The sequence below is a fragment of the Schistocerca americana genome, chromosome X (assembly GCF_021461395.2).
Source record: "Schistocerca americana isolate TAMUIC-IGC-003095 chromosome X, iqSchAmer2.1, whole genome shotgun sequence".
Taxonomy (NCBI): Eukaryota; Metazoa; Arthropoda; class Insecta; order Orthoptera; family Acrididae; genus Schistocerca; species Schistocerca americana.
The window spans coordinates 197,180,045-197,199,062 of NC_060130.1; the positions used below are offsets into that span (position 1 = coordinate 197,180,045).

Consider the following 19,018-nt stretch of genomic DNA (forward strand, 5'->3'; position numbering starts at 1 on the left):
CGAACCACTGCAAAGAAATTTATTACAGTTGTATTTCCATGGACCTAGCTTTCGTTGAATTAGTCAATCTACTTTGTTTTTCAATATTTGTAAATATGTAATAAAGCGATGCAAGTACAGTGTTTGGCGGTGAATCGCACAAGACTTTAATGACAGCGAAACAAGGGGACGTGATATAGTTCTCAGATGTTACCACATCCCATTTGAAGGCGTTGTGAGTATTAACTTTGAAGACGAAATTTTTGGCGAGCGGGAAGATCTGTGTTTGTTATTGTTTTGGTCAAGATAGGATTAGTAGGTGCTTCGTGGAACTGTAGTGGTAACTCAGCCATAGGCTTCGTGCTGTTCCGATTAATAGGAAACGAAAAGCAGAACGCAAAATGGGTTGCAAAATTGTTGGAGAGAGACTAGGAAACGTAATATACATTGACATTCTGGGAGGCAAGTGAGTTGATCAGTTAAAATGATTGTGGTTAGCATATCGTATTTTCCCGTAGAATATAAATGTAGAGGATTTATCTAATACTGTGTCGTATGTGCTCAAGCTGCAAGTACAGCGTTGTACTGAGAACGTTATAAACTGCAGATTTAGTTTCATAGTTGTAAGTGTATATTAAAGAGTACAAAAGTATGTTGTATGCAACTTAGTACTGTTTATATGGTTGATGGAAGGCTTCTTGAAAGTTAACTCTCATTTAAACATTTTGAGTTGTTAAGTAGTGAAGTTCTTGAACTTTATTTTCAGTCACTGAAGTGTTTAACGATGAAACTTGCTAAAAGCAGAAGGTGACATGCAGCTAAACAGTACATAGTGTGAGAAATTTTTTCATTTGCAAAACAAGATACTGAAGTAGCAGGTAAGGGTTTATGCGGCTTACATTCAGAAAATCAGCGTCTTCAAAATTCGATGTTTATTATTAATCTTAAGTACCAGTGGGGAGTAAATGGTTTAGGGTGTAAGTATATGAGTTTCAGTGTTAGAATAGACAATTTTTAAATCTTAGCTGCGCTGATTAAAAAGAATATGCTGTAGTACAGATTGAATAAAATTGTGCTGTCAGTCTTGTTTGTGGGCCAGTACAGTGAGAAAGATTTCTAAGTGCAAAGCAGGCAGTGCTGACGTTTTTTGGGTTGTACCAAAAAGATGCACACACTGAACAAATGTTCCAACAGTAATTAAGCTTCTTTCTAGATAATTTAGTCCTGTTTCCTTGCCAATTGGCAGTCATTGCCTTATCAATATTTGTGAGGCGGAAAGCGAAAAGGGACCTCTTGTCGAAAATTTAGGAATTTGAGTTTTTGTGGTTTTTACATTCAGCATTGCATTCTGAACAACTTGTAAAAAAATTTTATTTCTATCTCCAAATTTGAGGAAGTTATGGCAGGTTGAATATTTATGACATAAAAGAGGTGTTTTGAGATATGGGCTTTTAAAGTTTCACTTTATTATCAGTGCTTGACTTTACATATTTAAGAAACAAATTCTGCATATATATTACACTTAAAATGTCCTTTGTCAAGTGGTTTGGAGTTTTTTAAATTAACACTTCACAATAAGTGGATTACTCCCTGAGACCTATATCACATCAGAGTGTAAATACATTTGAAACCAAATAAATTGGCCCCTTGTTGAGAAATATATAGCAAGCCCCGTGCTTATTTTTTTGGCATAATATTTATATTGTTACACTATGTTATGGCATCTTTTGGATCAAATTTTGATCCTGGAGCAATTAATGGCACTAGAACCACAAGAAATTGGAAGTCACAAATCCTCCAAAATAGGTTACTGAGGTCCCATATTTTGTAGTTCACATTCTGAGCCTACTTCAAGACACATAATGTCTTTGTAGTTCTCTTTGCAATAGGTCCTGATGTTTTTAAAAGGATACTGTTTTCGTTGTCTTGTCATGCCTGGAGGAATTACTGCAGCAGGAAACCCAGTGGGTTCATTGTCATTGGGGAAGATGCAATACACAAATTCATTTCCATCAATGTCCAATTTGCAATGTACTCTACCTTTGGAGCTAACGTTGAACTCAAAGTGGTTGTATTTAGTTATGTGAGGTACTTTGTTAGCATTACTATCCTTCAAGAAATTTAGCCAGTCATATGTATACAGCAACTTCACCTATTTCATTTCCAACAGCAACAGTTGAGTTAACATGTGTTGTAGATGTAGATTTCTCAATGCAGTCGGCGAACTCTTGTATGGAAGAGATATAGGTGACCCTAAATCTTTTCTTTAAAAGTCCAGATGCCCAGTCACATGCAAATTGTGTGTGACCTACTGGCATGAATGACAAAACAGTTCTCTTATTTTTGTTATTACTGATTCTCCGAGCAAGATATCGTAATAAGATGTTCTTGTTCTGACCTACACAATTGTCAGCATGAATGAACATTGTCTTCTCCATGACTGTAGTTTTTCGAGTAGTTGTGGAAAAGACTGGCAACAACATTGGATCCCTTTGTTGTTCCTACACTTTCTGGGAGTAGATGGTTTACTTGTTTGTTCACAGTCTCACACATAACCCCAAATATTCCTATTCTGAATGGAACCAAGAACTAAATAGGTCCAGGCTGCAACGGGTTACTGGGTATGTAAACCTGCTGGGCCATGTCAAAACCGTAGTGTACAAAACTTCTATCACCATCTTCAAAATTTTCCTTAGTCTTTTTGATAGTTCCCTTATAAAACTCTCTTTATTTTGCAACAAGTTGTAGATGGGACCTCATTTTTTCAATAGTTTCCATTTTAGTTTCTTCAGGCACTGATGCCATTGCAGTTCCTGGAGTGAAATGCCATTGGCAAAATGCACAAAGATCTGATTTGGGCTTCATGACAACTATTTTTGGGCATATCTCTTTCCAAATATTACAGAACACTTTACTTGATACTGGTTTTACGGGCATATCATTAGTAAAGGAAGCCATGTAAGTTTCAAAAATTTTGGCTTTATTAGCACTTGAAGGTAGAAGTTTGAAATTTGCATTAAATTGAGTGCTACTTCTGCCTGGTAAAATTATGGCATGTTGTTCTGCGTAGTTGTGTAAAAACTTTACAACAAACTCTGAATCAGAAAAAGAAGTCACATTCTTAGGAAGTTTTTTTGCATTACCATGAGCTTTGACAGTCAATCCTGTATCATTTTACATTTTTGTTAGAGCGCTTTAGTCTTTTAATTTTAATATTGTTGGAAAACATGTAATTGTTTTTACAAACATGCCGACCTTTTACTTAGTATTTACTTCTGGTTGTTTCCTCTCAGTTTGTACTTTATGTTTACGAGCTGTCAAAGAAGAATCTGAAGTTACACACCGCAATTGGCCTAAAATTACTTGATCTAATGTGTTGACATTGTTCTCATACTGATCAATCTCAGTACATTCATGACATATTTCCAAATAGTCATCAACTGAACAGTAATCGCAACATTCTTCTTTGCACCCGCAACCTGCTTTTAAAAACTCTGAAACGAGAGCATGATCTCTGTCAGCATCAAAAGAGTCAATTAAATTTATGCAGCCATCAGGTCAAAGTCTTGAGCACCATCGTTCTCATCTAAAACTTGATCACTATTAACTTTTCGTTCTGTTTCAATAATGACATTATCAGTAACATTATCGTTGTTACCTAAGGCTTCATTAAACTTCAGAATGTCTTGTAATAAAGAAATACCAGATAGGTTTTTGCTTGTACCGAAAATTTTACTCTTTCGACAAGAGGTCCCTTTTTGCTTTCAGCTTCACATTTACTATCTGAGGCTACTGTCATGTTATTTGCTCAAGGTCATGTGCTGACGCTACACCCATCTGCTTAGACCTGTGACGTACCTGTGATGTGGTGTTAATGTCATGGTGAGATTTGATGTTTCTGAGTCTGTCTGTGTTTGTAGATGGTGTGTTGTAGTATTTGGGGGCGCTCTCTTGTGCTAGATGTATGTTAGTGAGTTGTTTGACATGAATTGAATGTTTCAGGTTGCTATTGGAAGAATTTCTGCTGGTTTTCTGCTGAGATAGTTTGAATTTTCACATTGTACCTGATGGATTCATTTTTATGCTCGGAAATATTAGTGGCATGTGTTTCTTATGGTCAGAGATTTAATATTAATTTTTTTCTTTCTTCATCAGTTGTGAATAAGATACAGATATTTATGAGTAGGTCATTACTTGTTGCAGTGGGAGATATTTTTGTTTTTATTATATGTTTTATGATGGCGATGAATGAGTCGTCGCCAGTGTTGGCTGGTGACCAGTGCTAAATAGAAACATATAAATCACAGCAGGTTTGTCAGTAATGTCAATAAGGTGCTGGCTGCATGGTCTGGATCTGCAACGACTAAAATAATTGGAAGTCGTTGGAAAAAATTATATATATTGTACTTAACTGGTTGTTCAGGATTCTTCTTGGCTTCATACATATAATTATAAACAGATAGCTATTGAGGCCTCACTTAGGCCATACGTTACTAAGCGCCTTGTTAGAGGTTGCTTCCTATCAGCTGAAGGTTATGCTACTTTACTACTTGATGTTCCGAGCAAGAGTGGACGAGAGCTCGCTAGAAACTTGATACAAGCCACAGAGCAGCGCTGGTTATGACTCATGGGTACAATGATACTAATACGGACAGCAATCGAATACTTCAACCCCTGACAATTGTGGTATCATACGTTGATACCACATTCCTCCCTCGCAAATCTGCGAATGGCCGTTGAATGTGGTTCATGGCCGCCACGTGGGGGACGCCATGCTGATGTAGTCGAGGAGGTGGGGAGCCTGACTGCAGGCGGGGCATGCCCACCTACACCCTGCCATTCCGACCAATGGGAGACAGGACATGCCTGGAAATCTACTCCAGGGTGCACGTCAACATGAGGCATCTGCGCTTCTACAACTATGGTAGCAACCGAAGGGTCGACGTCCATCGCTTCGGGGCACCTGACCGGCATCAAAGACTGGAAATCAGGAAGTGCAGACTGTTCTGTGGCGTTGGATGGCATTGTAACCTGAATTTCACTGTGCTCTATCACAGTTGAAGGCACCTGGTCCATATGGTCATCTGGTCACCGCAGCGTTGCTGGCACTGCGGGCGACTTCCCTGTGAGACATGGTATGCGCGCTGGCACGTCATCGCGCAGCAGAGGCGGAGCTACGGGTGCTGGCACCCAGGGGTGAGGAGAGCAAGAAAGAGGGCCCTTCGGGGGCACCCCCGACGGCGCCGACACTGGAAACATAGGGCAAGTGGCAGAGACACCACGGCTAAAGAGACGCATCTGCTTCTAATGCCTGGACACCTCACCAGATGGACCTGATATGACAAACATAGCACGACCAAGATAGCGAAGGGTGCACCCTTTCAACCATCGGCTATTGGTGTTGGGAATGATGAAAATAGACAATATCATCAGGCAAGATTTTGTGGGTCTGCCATGGCAAAGAAACGTGGTGTGGGGGATGCAACAAATGCAGAGTTCTGTGAGGATGACCTTGCAGTGATTCACCTGCAAAGCACCGTTTAGACATTTGCGACTTAAATGTCCGAACGAATCTTTCAACGGCTCCGTTCGATTGAGGGGAGAATGGTGCTGAAGTTAAATGCTGAATACCATTAGCTTCATAAAAGGTTTTGAACCGTGCAGACACAAATTGAGGTCCACTGTCAGTGACAATGACTTGTGGCAGTCCTTCTATGCTAAATATAGAAGACAAGTATTTGATGGTAGCAAACGATGTTGATGACATGTGAACAACAGATGGAAAACTGCTGAAAGAATTAACCATCCTGCATCCCAAACAGGACAAGCGAAATCTAAATGTAAGCTATTCTGTGGCAAAGTTGCCTGAGGCCAAGAGAAAATTTTCTGCGGTGGTGCGGATTGGTTTTCTGCACTCACAGAACAAGAACAACAAATCTTGGGTATGTCAGCAACAATACCAAACCAGGTACGGTGATGGCGAGCTAACTGTTTTGTCTGTACGATACTCTAATGACCTTGGTGAAGAAGTCGTAGCGCAGGTGACTGCAAAGAACGAGGAACAATAACACGAGACTGATCGATCTCCGTGCAGAGCAAAATGACACCACGTTGGACAAAAGGTCGTCTGCACAAAAAAAAAAGACGAACCAATGGATCTTCGATCCAAATTTTATAAAAAGTAACATAACACAAAACAACACTTAATACTAGGTTGTTAGCTGTTGCTGTGGTTATACAACAAAAGTCAGCAGAAAAACTTTCTACTACATCATCATTTTGCACACCAGTGAACATACAAGCCTGTTCGGAAGAGTCGAACAGCAAGTCTTCAGCTATTGGCTATCTGGGTAATGTGTTGGCGTGGGTTTTCGTAACTCCAAAAATCAAAGCAAGAGCTTCCTTCTCGATCTGCGAGTAGTTACGCTGCGCAGAGGAGAGTAGCTTTTATGCAAATGCAATCAGGCATCGCGCAAACCAATTTTGTGTGCAAGAACAGCTCCGATCCCAAAATCGGAAGGGTCAACCATGAGGCCAAGAGGTTATGTACTAGATAACAACGCAGATTTAAGCTGCTGAAAGGCACATTCACATTCAGGCAGCCAATTGAATGAAACGTACTTTCGACATAGTCGATGTAACGCTGCTGCAAGAGATGATATGTGAGGCAAAAACTTGTAATAATAATTGAGCTTTCCAAGGATGGATTGTAATTATTTAACTGTCTTGCATGCTGGTAGCTCTGATATTGCTCTTATATGATCCAGACTTGGGTGGATCCCTTGAGAGTTTATTACGTGTCCTAAGTAGGATAACTGTTCAGAAAAAAAATGTACACCTGTCCTTATTGAGTTTAAGTCCATTCTCATGTAACACTTCAAATAACTGTCTCAAATTATGCAAATGTTCATGCTGTGTAGAACCAGAAGCTATGATGTCATCTAGGTAATTACACACTGAAGAAATCGATGCACAAAGAGTCTGTAAGTACTGCTGAAATAGTGCAGGTGCAGAGGCTTATCCAAACAGAAGCCTCTTAAATTTGTAGAGACCTAAATGCGTTTTCACGACGAGAATCTTGTGGGATTCGTCATCCACAGGAATTTGAAGATATGCATATTGCAAATCTAACTTGGAAAAATATTTACCTTGACACAATTTGTCAAACAAGTCTTCTGGACGTGGCGTAGGAAATGTTGCAACAACAAGTTGAGGATTGATGGCGGCTTTAAAATCCATGCACAGTCGCAATTTGCATGATGGTTTTGTTAAGATATCCGACGGTGAAGCCCATAGTGATGCTGTCACTGGTTCAATCACTCCTTGTTCCTTAAGTGCATGCAGTGTTTTAGCAACTTAATCTAGAAAGCGCATGAGGCTGTGCATTGTCCTTCAATTCAGTATGCGTCTGAAAATTTGTCTCGCGCCCTAAACCTGGCGAAAAAATATCAGCAAACTCTTGACATAGTTCAGAAACACTGTTGGTGGGAACACGTTTAGTGACGGCTAGAGTGTCATCGTGCATAATTAAGGAGAATACATCAAATAAATCAAGATCAGGAATGTTCACAGCTGAGGGTGAACACAGTACATGAAAAGAAATCACTTGAGTTTGCCCACGGTATGTCGCTGGCAAACTGCCCAGTCCTAAAACCTGATACTTTGACCACTGTAGGTAGCTAACGTAACATTTGCGTTACTCAGTGGAGGTGAACCAAGCAATTCGTAAGTTTTATGATTCATGAGTGTAACAGAAGCTCCAGTGTCCAACTGAAAAGGGATCATATGATTCTGAATGTTCAAGTCTACAAAAAGTTTGTTCTGCCATCAGCGAAAAATGGCATTGAGAAGCAGTGTGCACTGGCTTATGTTGACAGGAAGATCGTGTGTGATGGGTCTCCTTACGTCGGCTTGCACTGGCATCACAAAGAAAATTCACACACTCGGGCAATGTCACAGGTACTGGAGGCGAATGTACAACATTTATTTCCATTGCTTATGGCTCATTTTAGAAACCGTTCCGGTGGAAGCCACTTTGTCTGGAAATGTAATATGGAGCATTAGATTTTTGTATTTTGAGGCACACTGCCTGGACATGTCCCTTATTGTTGCAAAAATGGCACATGGCCTTGTGCGATGGGCAGTTCTGGTGTGAGTGCTTTGAAGTACATTGCGGACATGAGCACAAAGCAGGCGGCTTCTGTCGGTGCATAACAGGTGTCTTTTTCCTGGAAGTGAATTGGGCAGGCGTGCACCGAGCCGGTACAGCATCATGTATGTGTGATGCGCGTGCAGCCAGCTTGCTAACCTGACAGACAGCGGGAGGCGATTGAAAAGAATTTGCAGCAAAATCCAAAGTGTCCTGCCTGTCCAAAATGTCCAACACTTGTTCTAAAGTGGGGTTGGATAATTTAAGAATTTGCTTTCTAATGCGTGTGTCTGACACGTTTTGCACAATAGTGTCCTGTACCATGATGTCAGAATATGATATGCCACAAGAACATGAAAAGCCACAGTTGCGAGTGAGGCCTTGCAAAGTGGCTACCCACTCACGGTAATTCTGCTGAGGTGCACGTTTTGTGTGGAAAAATTTGTACTGCTGAGTGACAACATTCACACTTTCCTTGTAATAATCAGTTAATTCCTGAACAAGTTCTTCGAAACTGTGCTGATCTGGAGAACTTCTCGGGAAGAGTTTGAGGAGAATGTGGTCCGATGCCACGCCAACACAAGATAAAAGCACATGCAGCCATGTTTTACTTTGGATGTCATATGCAGCAAGGTGGTGTGAAAACTGTACGTGTCACTCCTGCCAGCTTTCCACGCAGAAGTCAAATGCGCGAAACGGCGGCGCTGTGACCTGCTGTACGGCCCGCTCCTGTGTAGCTGGTACTTGTGGCACAGCTTGTTGTTGTCCCTGGACGAGCAGTCCCAATGTGTGTAGTAGTGCGTTGGGCTGCTGATTCTGTAATCGTAACAGTTCTGCCTCTGGATTTGCCATCACAACGAAAGCAAATAATCACGAACGGGACTAGGAAAAAATGTCATGCACTCACAATCACACCATGCGGAGAGGATGGGTGGCACAGCCGGGTATATAGTCTGTAAACATGTATAAATAGGCTGCTGTCACTGTTCCACTTTCCAAAAAATCTGTATCTTTAACCTTGTCGCCAATTGTTATGACGACGACGAACGAGTCGTCGCCAGTGTTGACTGGTGGCCAATGCTAAATAGAAACATATAAATCACAGCAGGTTTGTCAGTAACGTCGATAACGTGCTGGCTGAATGGTCTGGATCTGCAACGACTAAAATAATTAAGTCGTTGGTAAAAAAATAATATACATTGTACTTAACTGGTTGTACAGGATTCTTCTTGGCTGCATACATATAATTATAAACAGATAGCTATTGAGGCCTCGTTTGGGCCATATGTTACTAAGTGCCTTGTTAGAGGTTGCTTCCTATCAGCTGAAGGCTTTACTACTTGACGTCCCGAGCAAGAGTGGATGAGAGGTCTCTAGAAAGTTGATACAAGCCACGGAGCGGCGCTGGTTGCAACTCGCGGGTCCAACGATACTAATATGGACTGTGGTCGATAACTTCAACCCCTAACAAGTGTGGTATCGAACATTGATACCACACTATGTATGGTATGAGTTTGTTGACTATAGTTTCTTTGTGTATATTGAAATTGATGATGACCAATATTTCATAAATTTTGGGATTTTTCTTGTCAGTGTGTGGTAATTGTGTTGGACTGTGATTGGTTGATATCATGGTTAATGATGTACCATTAGAATATGTACTGTGGTCTTTGCATTAGGTAGAGTAAGTGAAAGTGTGGAAAATAGATTTTAGCATTTGAGTGTGTTTCTTTTTGTACAGTGGGCTTTGTTTTTTGGTGCTATATAGGCCAATTTGTGTCATCGGGTTTTGGAGTTGGGTGCAAGTTCACGATATCAAGACCTTTGCTTGAGGATTATGGGTGAAGTGAAATTTGCAACACCATGTTTTAGAGTTGTATGTTGGTTCCTGGTGTCGAGGGCTTTGTTGGAGCTATGTAGGTGAAAATTGTGGTGTTGAGTTTTTTAGTTGTGTATGGGTTACTGGTATTGTAGTCCTCATTTGAGGTATTGAAATTTACAACACCAATAAATTTTGTTTTTGTAATTTTTTTGTGTTAAATTTTGAGGATTTCATGTGCTTGATTTTTGGGCAACTATTTGTTTTGCTGTAATGTCATTATTCTTACTGTCGTATATTTGTCCGCGCCCGAAACCACCTCCGTCATTGAGTTCTCCTGTCAGTTTCATTCTGATGTTGGAGTTAAATACTTCAATGTTATTTATGTTTGTTTGCAGTTGTAATAAGTGATGTCATGGTCACCGTATTGTATGTGCTTGAAATAGTTTAAACCATGTTGATGACATTACTGTTCAAAACAGGTGGGTGGAGTCATGATTTTGTTTTGCCAATCTACCTTTTATAATAGTTAGAGCAGTAGATCCCTTTATATAGACTGATTTTGTTCTTCAGATATAGTTTGTGTGTCTAACTAGAAATAATGCTGTGTTCCAAGGATCATTGGTCTGTTTGTACCAAAATGGTGTAGGTTACATTGGTTTTACACTCTGTGTCTTCTGTGTCTACGTTCTAGCTACTTACAGATTAGCAGCTAGCTCACTGGCTGAAAAGTAATAATAATGAACATATTGGTATCTGTCACTGCTCATGTTACTGTGAAGGAATATTGACATTTAGTTCTAAATAGCCCAAGCAATCGTAGTCTTATGCCACAAGGTTTTTGTTAAATACCTCTCTTCAGGCAGATGTTGCCAGAAGAAGCAATTTCAGTTCAGGTTTAAAATTGTGTAAAGGTTTCCAGCAACCAGGCACCTATGATTTTATTCTTCAGTTTCTATTTACCATGACTGGTTTTGAATTCACAAGAGATTTATTATCAGATGGGACATATTTATTGCATATTTCCAGCATTGTTGTGGCTCATGTAGCTATGGCCAAAGAACAAAACATGTACACACTGAATGTAGTGAGAAGTATGTACAGTTCACGCCTGGCCACAGCAGCACCACTCCAGCAGTGCTGCAAACATGCACCATCTGATGATAAGGCAACAGTTGGCTCTCCCCATCCTGTGCATCATACTGCACCTGAGAATGCTGTTGGGTAAAAAAAAAATCAGTCATTATAGTGGGCATATAGGTGTCATGAAAGAACTGTAGTGTGGCTGTGAAAAATCAGTTCAAGCTGAACTGTGATCTGCACCATCAATACAAGACAGAGATGTAACTTAGGAATTATATCCTATGGTGTGAAGATATTTGAGAAGCTCCCATCTAACATACAGCAAGTAATTGGTTATCTCAGCCAATTAAAAACATTCCTGGTGATGTCTCCTTCCACTGCTTATCTTAGTGCAAGGGTTTGATTCCTCCTTTAGATGGATGGCAAGTAGTATTTTGTAAACTATCCTGTGTAATAACAGATTTAGGTTACTATTTTCTTTGAAAAATACTTTATTAATTAAGTAAATATTTAGTTCCTGTTAAGACAGTCTGCAGCTACCTAACGTAACTGAAGTCACAGCAGCTTTCTTTCTAATTCATTAGAACACTTTTAACTGGCAGAGACAGAACTATTATTAAGCAGTATTGTGATAGTTTCTTGTTAATATAATGTAGGGCTTAACCAATGTTTGGTTGTTTACTTGTTTCATAGCCCTGTAAGTTCACCTTCTTGGTGGGATGTAAAGAACATGGTGGATGAGTAGAAGGAATCACTATTCTTTCGAAATTGTGATGGTTTATTTATGTCAAGCCATGTTAGTAAGTGTATATCTTGTGAAGGAGCTGTTAGAATGTATGACATTTGCCTGCTTTATTTCTTCCTTGATAGTCCTCTGTGTCGGTGTGCTGCATTGTTATACTAGCTGAAAGATAGTGGGTGGAAGCTCAACACAGACTACTGTAAATGATGTGGCCAACAGTTGCACAATTGAGATTCACAGTTCTTTACTTTCACTGTTCACAACCTGCCCAATATTACACAATTATATGGCAGATTAACTATGGGTTAATGTTGAAAAGCCTCATTAATAGGTTGCAGGCAACATCAGCATATTGCTGCAATAGTTTGCCATTGAATATCTATGAGCAGTGAAAACCTAACTAGGCAGTTCTTGCAGAATAATACAATGTGTGTGACACTATTTCTCAAATAAATTGAACAGACATTGTCATTAATTGTTCTAACACACGGCTTATTTGTGTTACACTTATTCCACTGTTAAGTTGATGGATTGTTGTTAATTTAACGAATACATAATTCCTGTCTGAAAATCGGCTGTGGACTGAGTGTCTCAGCACCAAAAATCAGTTTTTTGTATATCCCCACAATAATAGGCACTGAAGCTTTACATTTTCACTGTTTAAGTTACAGAAATTACAATTAAAATTTAACTCATAACTCATTCTTTTTAGTAGTTCCTTCTACCACAAAGATTAGGCCGAATCATTTGTTTAAATAATGAAATTAATATAGTTACACAAACAATACTTTTGACAAACCTGGTAATTATTTTGGAATTAATTAAGGGCTGACTTTGCTAATATGTTTTTGAATAGAGCCAAATAGATACTTTAAGAATCTGAGTAGTTTTTCTTCCAAATGTTTATATTTGCTACAGAATTTATATTTGTTTATAAGTCAACAATAGAATCTGTCACAAAACAATTACTGATTTCACCCTATAACAAAAATTTAACTAGGAATGGTCAAAATAAATTAGGAAATTAATTACATATACAAAAGTAGGCACAAAATTTGACCTCATGCTATATTCCTTAAGACGGAGAGCCAGCATCTCTCTTTTATGGAAATGCGGATTATATTCATACATGTAAAGGTAACTAGGCAAAAATTAAATTAAAAATAATTTAAGGAGGCAGGTGGAAAAATAAGAGACGAAGTAAAGAGATCCCAGCTTGCTTCGTCACAAATGCTTAAGGCCTTGAAGATGCACCTATAAAATGACTCTTGGTAAACACTAGCATCACTGTCCGCAGCTGCCCATTTACATTGTGAATGCAACATGTTACCAGATTAGCTGATTATATGCTTCACCATTTGACAGCTTAATATTTGCTCAAATGCAGCAGTTTTCACTCCTAGGTGCTTCATTGGCAATGGAGTGGTGTACTCTACACACAAAATTCATGTTACTAATCAGTACATATTTAATTCTTTTCTAATTTGACATACAGTGATGTTATTCTACTTATGTTTGTTCTTTTCACTCATTCAGTATATCTTTGATTTATTTTCAGAAAGATATCGCAACTTCAGTAGTACCACAACAGAACAACTACAGGAGCGAAATGTACACCTCACCGCTCTAAATTGGGGCCCAGCTCATCGCCAGACTGCAGAAGGACGTCTCTGTGAAATAGGATACCCTGGACTGTATTTAAGCTCTTATGGGGTGTGATGGTTACAGAAACATCGGCCAGCTTGTCACAAGCTAGTAATGTTGGTGACTGGGCTGAGGATGCTGTTCTGATCAAGACTGACCCACATCTCGTTTTGGACAATCCCTCCACCACTCCAAATGCTCCACAAAAAACTGAGGCTTCATTGTCATGAAAGACTGCCCATCAGCTCTCGAACATACAAGGTACCGTGGCGAATAAGTTCCGCTGCCGTCCTTAGCCTGATGTTCCTTCCATGGTGTGGCCAAAAAGGGGAACGATTTGGCGTCGCACTTCTGTGTGTTGAATTGAACTTGTGATCGCTTAGAGACTGCTAGTATTTTACCACCACCAGCAAGAGATGATGGACTACGCTTCATCGTGTGTCATTCGCCCTGATGCCACCCACTCAGACCAAGGGCACTACCCACAGGTGCCACCTAGCCACAGCAAAGGCCACCTGGCAGGACAGCCATTGCTGGACGTCCCGATGCCGCAGGGGGATGGGTATCTACCCCTTGGCATACGTGGGGATTTAATGGCGCAAGCATCAGCAGAGCGATCCCTGTGTGGTCAGGGGGCTACAACCAACACGGTACATGGCGGCCCCACCACAACAGACTGGCTACCGTGCTGGATATCTGGTGCAAAGAAATCCATGGTCATCGTTGACACAGAAAGCGACACATCCAGGAAGGTGTCCTCGCCCAATAGATGGGGAATGAGCGGGACTGAGATGCGACAATGAGGAAGTGGGCTAAAGATTTCAATGCACGATGGACATTATGCACCATGTAAGGCTCCCTTCCCCAATTGACTTGATCTTCGGGAAAATTTTGAAGAATGGAGTTCAAAACCCTACAGGGGACTGTCACATAAAGGCTGAAACATGGGAAACTCCTTTTAATCGCCTCTTATGACAGGCAGGAATACCTAGGGCCTATTCTTACCCTTGGACATGCAGGGGGGAGAACCATCAGTGATTTCACCATACAGGCAAAGCAAAGATGACTGATGTGAATCTTCTACTTACTATCTAAACATTTTGGGGATGACTGGAAGAGCATAGGAGATTTAGATTTCTGTGCAAACTTCATTGGTGCAGTTCCTATTGTAACTGGCAGTGAGGAAGGGGTGTGTACATCAGCTTGTGGTTGCTTGAAAGGAGCACGAGGACCTTACCAAATATTAAGAGAAACCAAAAGAATGGCCATTCTCAAGATTCTATAAATCAAAATATTTGCCAGAAAGACATGCTGAGTTTGATATGAAATGATTAATGTGACCATATTTATTGTGTAATAAAAATGTTTTCAAAGACAAATGGCACCAAAAAGGACATCATTAACACTGTTATTCTACAATAGTAACAAAAATAAATACTTAGTTATGTATTTGCCTCATTAATTTTTTTTTTATTTTTATATTTGTATTTAGTCATGGCGTATTAAGACCGTCACATTTTCCTTAAATATGAAGAACAGAATTGCAAAACTGATTTCACTTTTTCATGTTTCTAGAAGTACATTTCAAACATAACAACTTCACATTTTAAAATTTGTGAAAAATTTCCCAGGTTACAGGTAATGAGTTTTTTTGTCATTATGCAATTTGAAATGATGCTCCCCAGTTACACATAGTGGACAATTTCATAAGACAATGAATTCACGGGCAATGAACATAAGTACAGTCTCTCAAAGAATGCATTTTGGACCTTCGGCATTAGTATCTAACTGCATAGATAGTAAATTGAGCCAGATATAGCTTACTGTTGATGCTATTTTTAATGTTGCTGCAAAATATTACAGTGTTACTGACAGATAACTACAGGTAAGTTCTTAAATATGCATGGCAGTGTTGTTCCAATTTGATGGGCATTTGGATACCAATTTGAATTTCATTCGCCTCCTGCAACATCAACCTCAATGACATGCAGAGAATGCATCTACAGAATAATTATCTATTAAATAAGATGTTTCATGAGACTTTTAGGGGTGCCACTGAATGGGATGAGGGCTTGTGGGAAGTAATCATCACGAATAGTTAAGTAAAATTTCCACGGGCATGATGAATTAACCCCATGCTAATATACAAATGGAGTAACCAATTTCGAATGAGATGTTTACCCTGTTTTTATTTTTCAAGGTAACTGCCACAAGACGTACATTCTTCCCAGACTACCCCCCGTGCCATTTCTTCCTGTGTGGACCTCAAGGGCAAAGACCATATTCCTTGATTTCTAACAACCGAATTGAGAAAGTGCACCACCACAGTTAATGAAAATGGTAGACTATATCTGCTAGAAAGAACTCGGGGAAAAAAATGGGACTAAGACTTTAACACCTGTGATGTTTCTAATGGGTCTCATGCCTGGTACCTCACACATTTCAAATTCTCGTTACAGAGATAATGTTAGGATAACGTATTTCTTTGTTTATTTTAGATGAAAATATGGCCTTCCAGAACTCCCAGTTTCTGTTCACCTTATACACTGAAGTGACAGAAGTCATGGGCTACCACCTTCTGCCTGACGTAGTGCAGCAACTTTATGTGGCATGGATTCAGAAAGTCATTAGAAGTTCCCTGCAGAAATATTGAGCCATGCTGCCTCTACAGCCACCCATGATTCTGAAAGTGTTGCTGGTGCAAGATTTTGTGCACAAACTGGTGTCTTAATTTTGTACCGTAAATGCTTGATGGGATTCATGTCAAGTGATCCAGGTGGCCAAATCATTTGCTCAAATTGTGTAGAATATTCTTCAAACTAATCATGAACAGTTGTGGTGTGGTGATATGGTCAATTGTCATCCACAGAAATGAAGTCCATAAATGGCCTGCAAGTAGCTGAACATAACCATTTCGTCAACCATTGATTCAGCTGGACCAGAGGATCCAGTCCAGTCTGTGTAAACTCAGTCCACACCATTATGGAGTCACAAACTGCTTGCACAGTGCCTTGTTGATAACTTGGGTCCATGGCTTCATGGGGTCTGCACCACACTAGAATCCTACCTTCAGCTCTTACCAACTGAAACAGGGACTCATCTGACCTGGCTACAGTTCTCCAGTCATCTAGGGTCCAATCAATGTGGTCATGAGCCTAGGAGAGGCACTGCAGTCTATAGCGTGCTGTTAGCAAAGGTACTCCTGTTGGTTGTCTCCTGCCATAGCCCATTAACACCAAATTTCACCATGCTGTCCTAACGGATACATTCATCATGTCCCACAACAGTTTCTGCAGTTATTTCATGCAGTGCTGTTTGTCTGTAAGCACTGACAACTCTATGCTGCATTTGTCAAGAATGTATACCGAGTTCCTTTAATACTTTGTTCTTATCTTCCTCCCTCATTCTTTCTTCTTCTTGTCTACTAACAGCTTATCTTATTAAGAAAGAAAATGTATGCACTGAGACACTGGAATCTCCATTAATATGATGACTGCCATGAGGTCATAGCAGAGCCTCACCCCTAACACTGTGTGCCTGGTTTGGCCTGGTGGTGAAACATCCATCACTATGCATGTGGCAGTCAACATGTTAAAAGTCACACACACTATTAAGACTTTTTTTCATTTCTTCCCCTCGTCTCCCCTCTCCACCTCTAAGGAACTATACATCTAAAAATTTATTCACAGTGCTAGAAAAGAAATAAAATAACAGTTTACAATGCTTGCACTTCAAGATGACAATCACTTGAAATGATGTCATGTAGCTGACGACACATTTCATGTCTTAAAGAAGTTAGACTTCACATCTATCAAGACTGGCACTGAACTTCAATTAATTTCCTCCTGAAATTGGTCCTTCATTTCCTGGATGGTGTTTGGTGGGTCCACTGGAAGATCTGAGATTTCAAATGACCCCAAAGGAACAAATCACATAGTGGAAGGTCAGGGGATCTTGGAGGCCAGGAAATGACCCCACTGTTGGAGATCAGATGACCAGGAAAGATGTTCTGCAGCATGTTAATGGAATGCTGCAAGGTATGGTCTTGTTGAAAGAATGTCTCTAAAGTTACAGGAAGTTGTCACATTAGGGTGTGTTTCACTATGTGAACATAATGTTTTGTATTCATGGTACCGGCATTAGCACAGTCGTCTTAGAAGAAATAGCACCCAACAATTCCAAACATTAATATACTGCACCACACCACCACTTTATGACTGAAGTTGTGTTTCATGAAGCATTTCAGGATTTTCACATGATCAGTCGCTAAAGTTTTGCTTGTCAGCAAAGCCTGACACCTCATCATTCATTGTCAGATTGTTGCACAGACGTGGTGGTGTTGAACCCCAAAAATTTCTGGTGAAAGAATAGTATTTTCAGGAGCTCATTTGCGTCAGTTTTTTGCACTATCTGAATTTTGTATAGGTAGTTTTGCAGTTCTTTGTGCTATATTCACCACACACTGCAATCTGTTGCGTCAAGTTTCAGCACGTGCTTTTGTGCAGAATGCCTGGAATTTCGGCTGAAGGCTTCTTCCATTCTTGCAACATTCTCTAGTGTACACATCCATTTTGCACTTCCATCCCTCTTTTGCACCTCATCACCCATTTCCTCAAAGTTCTGTACCTGTACTTTGATAGCATGTGCTGATGGGACAGGGGCATGACTTGCGAGATTGTAATGAGTACAAAAAACACACTGCATAGCTGCTTAGTTGTCATTTTTGGAAATCACCTTCGTGGCAACAACACGTTGTTCACTGGCCCATGATGGCATCTCCACTGAACATAAATATCAGGGTCAGTGGCATCACTCCCGTTTTGTGATTCCTACTTCCAGTGTTGCCAAATCTCTCATTTCACTGCCGCACCTGTTGTTTGTTATTTTACCTTTCATATCCAAAGCTGAAGAACCAATGCATGTGTATATGACATTGGTAAGTGCATCAAGTGATCTTCAGTGGTTTCAGTTGTAGTTTTCATGTTCATGTTTCATTAATATTCCTGATGCACACTTAATTGTGAGATCATAATGCAATGGACAATATAGAGATACTACTATACCTGAAAAATAAACTTACTTCCTTACTACTTTATTTTCCAAGATGCTAAATTACTGCCTCAGATTAATTTTACAAGTAGTTAGCAAAGTTTGTGTCAAATGTTATCAAACAGTGTTTTTTCCAAAGATTGTAGCCAATGGATTATACTCTCAGCCAATATTGCAACTTATTTTTACTCTCTGCATAGGACATTACATTACTATGAAATAAACACAAGTGACCTCAACTTACAACATTAGTCTTCCTTCTTCTCTGACTTTTGAACTATGAAAATGACATGTGCATATGGCATATTTTGCCAGGGGTACCCTTTCAGGGAGTTTGTCAGCTGCAAATCGTTTTAGTTGATTTCATTTTGATGACTTACATGCCGGTATTGATGAGGACAAAACAATACCCAGTCCCCAAGCAGAGGAAACTGCTGACTCTGCTGGTAATCAAATCCAGGCCCCTTAAATGTCATTCAGCCACACTGACCACTAAACTATGAAGGTGGGAGTGAACTATGAAATGCAGTTAAAAAAAGTCCATAATTGAAGT

General features: G+C 39.9%; 1 long non-coding RNA gene across 1 annotated transcript; it reads left to right on the plus strand.

The window, feature by feature from the left end:
- The first annotated feature begins 258 nt into the window (after window positions 1–258).
- LOC124556640 lies at window positions 259–13,503 on the plus strand. Its single transcript, XR_006968637.1, has 3 exons — window positions 259–445; window positions 746–857; window positions 13,331–13,503. It is a non-coding gene; the product is annotated as an uncharacterized LOC124556640 (long non-coding RNA).
- The last annotated feature ends 5,515 nt before the right edge of the window (window positions 13,504–19,018 follow it).